We start from the raw sequence: 9,488 nt of genomic DNA on the forward strand, positions 1-9,488 counted from the left end.
GAATTTTCGGGATGCTTGGTTTGCTTGGCCATATCTCAGGGCTATCGTGAGGGTGGTCATATGGACTCTGAGGAATCGGTTGGTGTTCTCGGAGAAATCCTCATGGAATGGAGCAGTTGGTTCCTTCATGGAAGAGACTTCATTGCTCCTCCAAGATATTGGAAAGGTGATTGGGTCTAAGGATGGCATTACTAGTGAGATCCTCCTAGAGGTGGTGCAACATTTGCTTTGAGTTAACTTGGGTATATCTCTCGGGGGGTTGACTATATGTACATCCTCTATATCACATGCGTTCAAGGATTGATTTAAAAGTCCCTTATCTTTGAATTTTTCATGAATAAAACACACCCTTTTTCTATTCAATCTCTGTGAATGCCCCCTTTACATGGTACCCTTGTGTATGTAAAAAGTGTGCAAAAAATGACTTTGAAAATCCCTTCTGTTGAACCCATCTTCTATGCTTACATATTTGTGAGTGACCCCCCTAAGGCATATCTGTGTAGGCCTCGGGCTGACTACCCTATGCTTTGGCTGTTCTTTTTGTTATTGTCTTTCTGTTGTACTGGGTTTTTTTAAGGGGAGGAACCCACCCCTTTAATACAATTGACATGTTCTTTCTATAAATATTTTTTTAAAAAAACTGTGTCCAGTTGCAAATTCCCTTGAGAAAATGTGAAAAGAGTTTACACATCTCAATAAAAAAGGAAATAAACCTTACTTCATAAACATTGCAAGAACGAAGTTAAAAAAGCGCATTTCAAGCAACACTTAAAGCCCATCTTCCCTTTGGAGGCATTGCCATGGTGATTCCACATAAATCATACTAGAAGAGATGGGAGAGAGAGAGAGAGAGAGGAGAAGAGTGCATACACATACTACATGTACACTATATTATGATTAATAACATCCTGAATATATAAAACTTCACATATGATCCTCTACAAAAGAGAGTAACCAAAACGCCATCTCTTAAATTGCATTATTTGGATTTTGTTTTGGATATGATGAGCATACGGTAGCAATCAAAATTGCAATATGTGCCTAAGCTTAGTAACTATGCAATTGAAGTCTATATAAAGAAAGAGAATGGTGCCTATTTGGTCCAAGTTCGATTTACTATTTCATTCCAACCCCTCTCTCTCTCTCTCTCTCTCTCTCTCTCTCTCTCTCTCTCTAATCCATTCTCCACGATTGCTTTACTCGTAATCCTTCCTCCTCCTCCTCTCTTCTACTACTACTATTTTTTGTTGTTGCTTCTACTTCTAGCCCTACCAACCTTTTGGGAAGGCCCTATGAATCACAAAATTCATTCATTTCTTTCACTTGTTCTACAACTTGACCAACACATTCCTCTCTTGTTGTAACTGGTGAAGATCAAGCTATTGTTGAAGTATGAGTATCAAGGGGAAGCCTTTGTGATTATATTTGTTACCTATTTTTGTCTAGGACAATGAACAAGATCTAAATTTCCTTTCACTAAGGTTTCTTCATCGGATGAATGGTAATGTATTTCAATGTGCTTTGCTTTGTTATGAAACACTAGGTTCCTCGTGAGTTGAATGTTGCTTATATTGTCCAAATAGAGCACTGTAGGTTCTCCTAAAAGATTTCTGATAGAAGTCTTACAACCAAATTACTTTGGTTGATGCTTTGTATTCTACCATTATTGAGGATAATTCAAGTGGCTCATTTAGTATGACAAAATTGTCCCACTTATACTCTCCTCTCCTACTACTTTTTTTGTGTATAGCCTCCTCAATCTTGCAAACCAAATTTCTCAATCAAACATGAACTAAATATCTTGAAACCAAACCTTGCCATCCACCTTCCCTCCATCTCCATAGTTTCCTCTTTCCTCTCCCTTAGTTTTGGGTGCCCTTTCATCTCCTCCTCTCAAGAATCCTCAAATTTTGAAGCTCTTTTTTCTTATGAGAGAGAACAAGTCTTCTTTCTTTGTCCTCCTCACCTTTGGGTCTATCTTTCCATCATGGTCTCACCATTTTTATCGTTGCCATGATTTTATGTCCTCTCCAAGTCTTTTTTCTTTAATTTTGTGATTTTTTGAGCCAAACGTGACTTCTTTGTTTTTAAGGGTGTCTTTTACACAATCTTCTTTACTCATCTATGTTTCCCTTTCCATTTCAATATGTTTGAGTTAATGATCACAAGATATTAGAGGGCCTCCCTAAGGCTCATTTCACAATCAATGTGACTAGATGGAACAATGATTCAGCATGCCTCTAGCTTGGAGAAGATACTTGGCAACATTCTTTGAAGAAAATAAAAAGAGGATTAATCTTCATTCTTGGACTTATTGGAGCATGAAAATACATCATGGATGATTTTTTCGATTAGTTTCATTGAGAAGCTAAACTTTTATGTTGGTGTCAAAAGTTTTAATGCCTTAATAAAATAAATGTTTGACAGATTTGCAAGGATTTACATGTTTTACTTCAAAGTTCAAAAGAAAAAAAATAAAGGGCACTACATCCTATCAATAGTGTGAAACTAATAAAATGATCTCAATTATACTTTTGCGAAAGATTTTATATAAATATATAAGCATGGATTTGATTTAAAATTCCATGAAATACATCTTCCTATCATCCATCTTTTGACTTCATAGATATTTGGATTGATTTCACACTTTTGTCTTTAGTTTGGGAGGATAATTCATTTCAAACAAGTTCTTATAGGAGAATTCAATATTGGTAGGAGGATGGAGCATTCATTTTCATTCATTAAAACAAGTTTTGGTTTATGTGTGTCTCAATGTCAGATGAACTTGCTAGTCATTATGCCTCAATAATTGAACTTGAGGGTGGAACCAATGGCAAAATATACAAATAGGAATGGAAGACACATTTTGCAACATTTACAAAGGGAGGAATAACTGCAATGGGAGGAATAACACCAATATGAATCCCTCCTTGCAATGAGCCTTGCAGAGGGAGTAGGCATCGAAGGAAAGAGACTTAAAAGTTATTGCACCAAATGCACACATTGAGGGAAGAATGCAATCTATGGTGTTGAAACTAGTGTGAGCATTCTATGAAGCAATAGTAGGCCATTTACATCACTACTTGGCTCATGCATTGGAAAGCGTACAAATGCCTTGGGATGTATACGACCACTAAGTTATAGTCTCTAGCTCGAGGGATGGTCCGTGAATTGTACAAGAATGCATAGCGTAGATCATAATATCACAAAGAGGTCAACATTATCTATGGTGTTTTTCTCTTAAACAACACATCAAACACATTGTCCGGGTCCATGCAGGATCAAGTGTATGGCAATCGCAAAACTATTTTTGGGGCATTTTAAGGGTCACATTGTGCCACATTGGTGGGTGAGATTACAAATTTATGGCAATTTCATGCTCTCGTGGGGTTTTTTCCGATGTATTGATTGCCACACTGGCATGATGATGCGACGCAATCTATTAGAACTTGTACCTATCATTGTCAATTTGAACACCGTGCAGAGTTCGACACACAACACTCTAGACCTTTACTCGATGGGCATATAGTCATTTTTAATGCCATGCAAATCTTGACACATGGCAGTCCACACCTTTGTAGGATTGGCATACAATGTATGAGACATGAAAGTTGGCAAAATAGTAGGACCACTGCACTAGTTCTTGTGCACGAACCTTGTGCTAGCTTATAGTGCAGACGATTTTTACCTAACAATATGACCACCACTCTTGTTCACCTCATAGTAAGACCACCATGTTAATTTAGAAAAAGAGCTATTGTAGCATTTTTAAGGCTATTTTGAAGCCAATGTAATGGTCATGCTTACCCGCATGCTAGTCCTTGGAGATCTCGGGAGCAATTTTAGGCTTTTTTATAGCTTTTTTAGTGCAAAGAGGAGTAAATCAGCCACTATTTTCCCAGATCTATCTTAGTGCTTAAAATAAACATGTTTGAGAATTTTAGAGCTCTTTTTCTACATGCTCATGATGGCACAAGACATTCATATTTAGGAATTTAAGAGCTTTTTTAAACACTTTTGAGCAATTTTTCATTACTATTTGAGCACAGAGGTACTCATATTTGACCTCCTTTAGTGCATGCTCATGATTGCATAGAGATAATCATATTTTATAATTTAAGATATTTTTTAATGTCTGTTAATAGTATCAAAATTGTCACGTGTGTTCAAGGCTCGTTCAAGGGGTATATTAGAAATCCCTTAGCATCCAATCACCACAGGAATGCACTTTTTTAGCATTTTTCGAGTACTTTTTGGGCACTTTTAGTGCATGATCACAATCACACAAGGACACTTATTTTTTAGTAATTAAGAGCTATATTTGAATTTATTGAGTTAGTCTATATAAAAATCAAGACCAGCGCATGCATTTAAGGGCTATATTAGAAGCCTCTTAGCACCCCAACCACTATGGTGGTTGGAATGCACTTCTTAGCACTACTTGAGCACTTTTGGAAACTTTTTAGCACTTTTTTAGCAAGTTTTGAGCACTATTTGGGCACTTTTTAGCTCTTCTAGAGCATACTCACGATTGCACAAAGACATGCACATTTTAGGACTTAAATCTATTAACTATATCAAAAACTAGATTGTCACATGAATCAAAGAGGTATATTAGAAATCCCTTAACACCTGAATAGTATCCCAAGTCAACCATCTACTCTCAACTATAAAATTTATCACCCCATAAACTACTACAAAATCAATGTCTACTACAAAAAAAATTTTATAGCAGTCCAAACAAATTCACTATTTGGCAAGAGAATATGAGAAAAGAGAAATATGTTTGCATTATTTACAGCTAGTGGAGCTCCACTTCAAAAGGAAGACTATCCCACTATGCAAGCCTTTGAAGGAGGGAAGACATAAATAAAATAGGGACTCCATTCATAGTGGAGCAGAGGCTGGAGATGAGGACATTCAAGTGGCAAAAGGGGGAAAATGAGTAAACTCTTCAAAATAATGCTAACTCCTTCATCGACTCCTACATGTGGTCCAAAGAAAAAAACAAGATGTAGGCCAACTTTGTGCATCTAGAACAATTTAGCAATCTTGAGGTCCCTCTTTAGAATTGCTAAGAACGTGAAGCCTAAACACAATATAAAGAATCGTAAGAAGTGTGCAATGCAAAGTGACCACCTTGTAGGAAGAAGAAGATAGAAGAGGGATGACTTTGGTAATAGAAAGCATGGCAGACATGGGAGCAATGGAGAAATAGGCAATGAGGAATGGAGAACTAAGAGTTATATCTAGAGATGAACGTGATCTTTATGATAAGCCTTACATCTAAGTATTACCAGCTCAATAATTCCTAGTCAAGCGCATGCCATTTGATCAATTGGCATGACCAAATAAGTATGAGTGACCCTCAATAAATCAAAGTCAATATGGTCCATGAGAGGTCCCCTTTAGGGACAAGGGCCATTTTGCAAACCATACATTTCCCAGTGGCATCATTCACCTACAAAATCACCATTGTGACAGGTAATTCCATGTAAACCATCATGGTGGGGGGAATTATACTTCAATTTCTTTTTTAGTTATGCATCCAAATAATCATAAGTTATCTTCACTCAATCAAAACTCAAGCTTAATTAATCATGGATGGCTTCACATGGAGGCATCATTCACATGGCTAGGCCACCAAATTTGAGTTGAATTTATCACGCTTTCCAATTTAGTGGGATGTCCAAATAATCATGAGCTAACTTCAATTAGTTAAAATTAAAGCCATATACTATGTTTAATGCATGCTAGCCATGTGACTATATTCCCAATGGCCGAGCTACTAAATTAAGTCTTGGTGACTAGTATGTAGCTGCTCACTCTACTTACTTTCTAGGCAAGATCGATGGTGCATGCAAGCTCGATGGTTTTCATCATTCCTACAATTTGATTCATCATCAAATTCTTAAATTCAGGGGTTGGTTGCAAGCTAAAGGTGTCGTGCCTAGATGGGCTCCCTAGGATTTTAAAGGGAAAAAACAATATTTTTGCACAATAAATAGCTAATATGACCTAGTTCCCTAAGGAATGTCATTTTCTATATAAGTCCTAATTTTCGTGTGGGCAATCTAACTGTACAATGCCTACCCACATTAAATAAGTAGACAGTATGATATTAAGTCAATTATATCTCCCTCATTATACACCATATTGCCATCTCAATTTATACGATGGCACCTCACATAGTGTAGAGCTTAACCCAATTTATTGGGTTTTTGCAAAAAAAAATCCTGTTATAAATCAATCAAAGTGTTCCAATTTTTTTTAAAATGTGCATTTTTTAGTCCCCCTAATCAGGGCTACTCAAATTATAGTTTATTAGCATCAAGTCGAACGTTGCCTTGTGAAAGATATAACATAAACCTATTTGTCGATACAAGTAATCTCAGCTATAGATAGTGCCCTAACCACTATAAAAGCATGCATTAGGGCATATAAGTCTTTTCTTGAGCAAAATACTAATTGATCAAGATTCGATTATTTACTTTCAAAATTAAATGGTCTTGCATTTTTAACAAAATCACTAGCACTTGTTCCATCTTGGTTAGCATGAATGTTATAGCATGGGTTCCATATTGGTTTAACATGGGTGTTATAGCTAGCAATCACATGTTTCAAAATTTCTATTCATACATTATTCCAAGTGAGTGGTTTTTTTCTCTGTTTTTGCCTAGTTAAAAAGCTTGGTTAATGGAAGAGCAACACCTAATATATGTTCATAAAGATCCTGTAAATATGAAGAAATTTCTCACTTGATGTATCCTAGGCATTGATTGTCCTAAAAAGTTTCTTACATTTTTGCCATCAATTTTTACCCTCTATCTGGATAGTACTGCCAGGGTAAAACACCTCTTATATAAAGGGATCATAGTTGAATATAATGTCTAGAATGACCTTGAGGTCTTTTCATTAACCTCTAAAGTTTTCCTATAAATGAGTACATCATCTAGAAAACACCACAAGGATATTCTCTGAATATAGGGAAAAATGTTCTTCATAATTTGTTGAAAGATGGAAAAGTGTTCATGAGCTCAAAAGGTAAAACGAAGAATTCACAATGGCCACACAAATTCCAATTATATAACATCCCCCACACAAATGTATATGGTAATAGCCTCTTCATGGAGCATTCTTAATAATAGCATTGCTAGGGGTTCAACAAGGTCATTTATGCTTGGAATCATGTATTATTTTTTATCATAAACTTATCAAAGTTTAAATAATTTACGCACATCCTCATCCCTTCATCTTTCATAGCAACTAACAAAATTGATGCACCCCGAGGATATTTCTTTGGGCTTATTAGCCCAATCCTCAAATATTCTAGCTATTTTCTTAGTTATTTCATCTTCTTCTCAGGGTTGAACCAATAGAGATCTATAAATTTAATCTAAGTGTTGGGAAGTAGATCTCTTTTATGTTCAACACCTCATGAAGGTAGAGACCTATAAGGCCACTCCTTAGGAAATACATCAATGGATTTATTCTGAATTCTGTTAACCAATAATTCCTCATGAAAATCTAGAAATTTCCAATATAAAAAATATGATAACAAAAAAATACAAGAAATTGTAGTAAACTTGAAATTTTGAATACTACTTGTCAAACGTCTAATCAACTTTGAGTCTCAATCACTAACTATGTCTTTAAACAAACCACGAAGTCTAAAACCATGAGCAATAAATTGTTCTCCTATTTTATGTGCATTAATACTTTGTCCTACTAGGTATAAGAACTATGCATGCATGTACTTGTCTTACATAACCCTATGATAGAATTTCAAAGATACACTTTCTCATTATACATGATATGCTGTGGCACCTAATTTCAAATTCGTATTTAATTATTTGAGATTGCCTAGATTTTAGACGTATACTTTATTTCCCATGCATCGTTTGACTTTATTACACGTCATCTAGATATCAAGATAAAGTATACTATGACTTTCATGAAGGTCAAATGACGTTTGTCTCTTTATGTCATCACTATCAAGGATACATTCTTTCCCTTGTGGAATAACAATCAATTTCCAACCATTTTTTGGGCTTTATTCTCACAATGGCATAAATAAAAAAAGCATACAAAGAGTTTTTAAGGAAGCCATGCAAAAACATTTGTGAACACCTGCTAAATCAAAGAATGGGGAACTAAGAGATATTTGAATACATCATGTGCTATTGTGGATCTTTCCTTATCATTATAAAGACTAATGACATGATTTACAAGTCCAATTCCCTTTCAAAATAAGAATTTATCTAGTTTTTTTGTCTCAAAAAGAAACTAGCAATGAAGATAGTTTCATGTTGCCACACATTCTTCATGAACCTAAAAAGGTTCTAACCAAGAGAAGAAAGAAACTTGAGAACACGAAGTATTATATAGAAAGGCCAATAAAGGTTCAACTTGGGATTCGAAAAAAGTTTCCTATTTTCATCTTAGAGGACATAAATATATGAGGGTTGAGAAGTTTTAACTTCGTAACTTGACCTTAGATAACTAGTGACTCATATGTGGGGCTGGGAGGACCTAAAGGTTTGGGTCATTGGCCAAGAATAAGAGTTTATATACTTGGAGGGGGATGTAGAATAGAATGGACTCCACATTCTATATTTAGCCATAGCTTGAGCCTATATTTTGGCCGTGAGCTTAGTGCATGGACTTCCTTATTTATAAGCTAGCTTCATGGCAATGGTTGGCAAGAGTATGGCCCTGTGGATGTCTATGAGGTAAGTCCAAGCCATGGATCTTTTCCTATAGCTTGCAATGCTTGGGGATGAGCAAATAGCTCTACATAATGGTTATAGCATCCAGGGTGTAACCCCCCACCCATATTGCACCAACTACCCATATTACTATCAGTAGCATGAAAGGTTAGTAGCATGAAAGACAAACATAAGTGGGCTTTAGAGGGCCGCCCCATGTTGCAGTTGAGGCTAGGAAGGCTGTTGATTTAGCAGGTGAGGCCTATATGTCATCTCCGTTCTTGCATGTTTGTTGAGGGATGCTACTGCATAATTAATCTGCCCTGACGAAAGTTTTGTAGTCTTTTTCAACAAAGACATGGACGATGGAACGATCTAAGCCAATCGAAGTCTGCTGAACGAGCATGCTTGTAAACATCCTTGCTGGGCTAGTAGTCCAATGCTACAAAAAATGATCTCCAGCATTGTTATCAACCGTGGTGAGGATGTGATTTGTCTGGGCTGGCATAGCCTTGCTAGCACGAGTGGGGAAGTTCTCTTAGAGCACCTCCCCACACCAGCCAGTGGGGTTGGGAGAGCCCCACTTTTTGCTTACCCATGGTTGGAAAATGCTGAGAGTTGCATTTTTCCTTGTAGTGGAAAAATGCTGAGAGTTGCATTTTTCCTAGTAGTGGACTGCTAGTTTGGTTGCGAGGTCATTCCACTGCTGGACTGGCTGAACCTGCTGGCTTGGGCATTTATCTCTGAAATTACTTGCCCTACAGCCTCAAGGTGCCTCCA

This window comes from Dipteris shenzhenensis, chromosome 23 (genome assembly GCF_047967505.1).
Source record: "Dipteris shenzhenensis isolate YYH24624 ecotype China chromosome 23, Dip_SZ_1.0, whole genome shotgun sequence".
NCBI lineage: Eukaryota > Viridiplantae > Streptophyta > Polypodiopsida > Gleicheniales > Dipteridaceae > Dipteris > Dipteris shenzhenensis.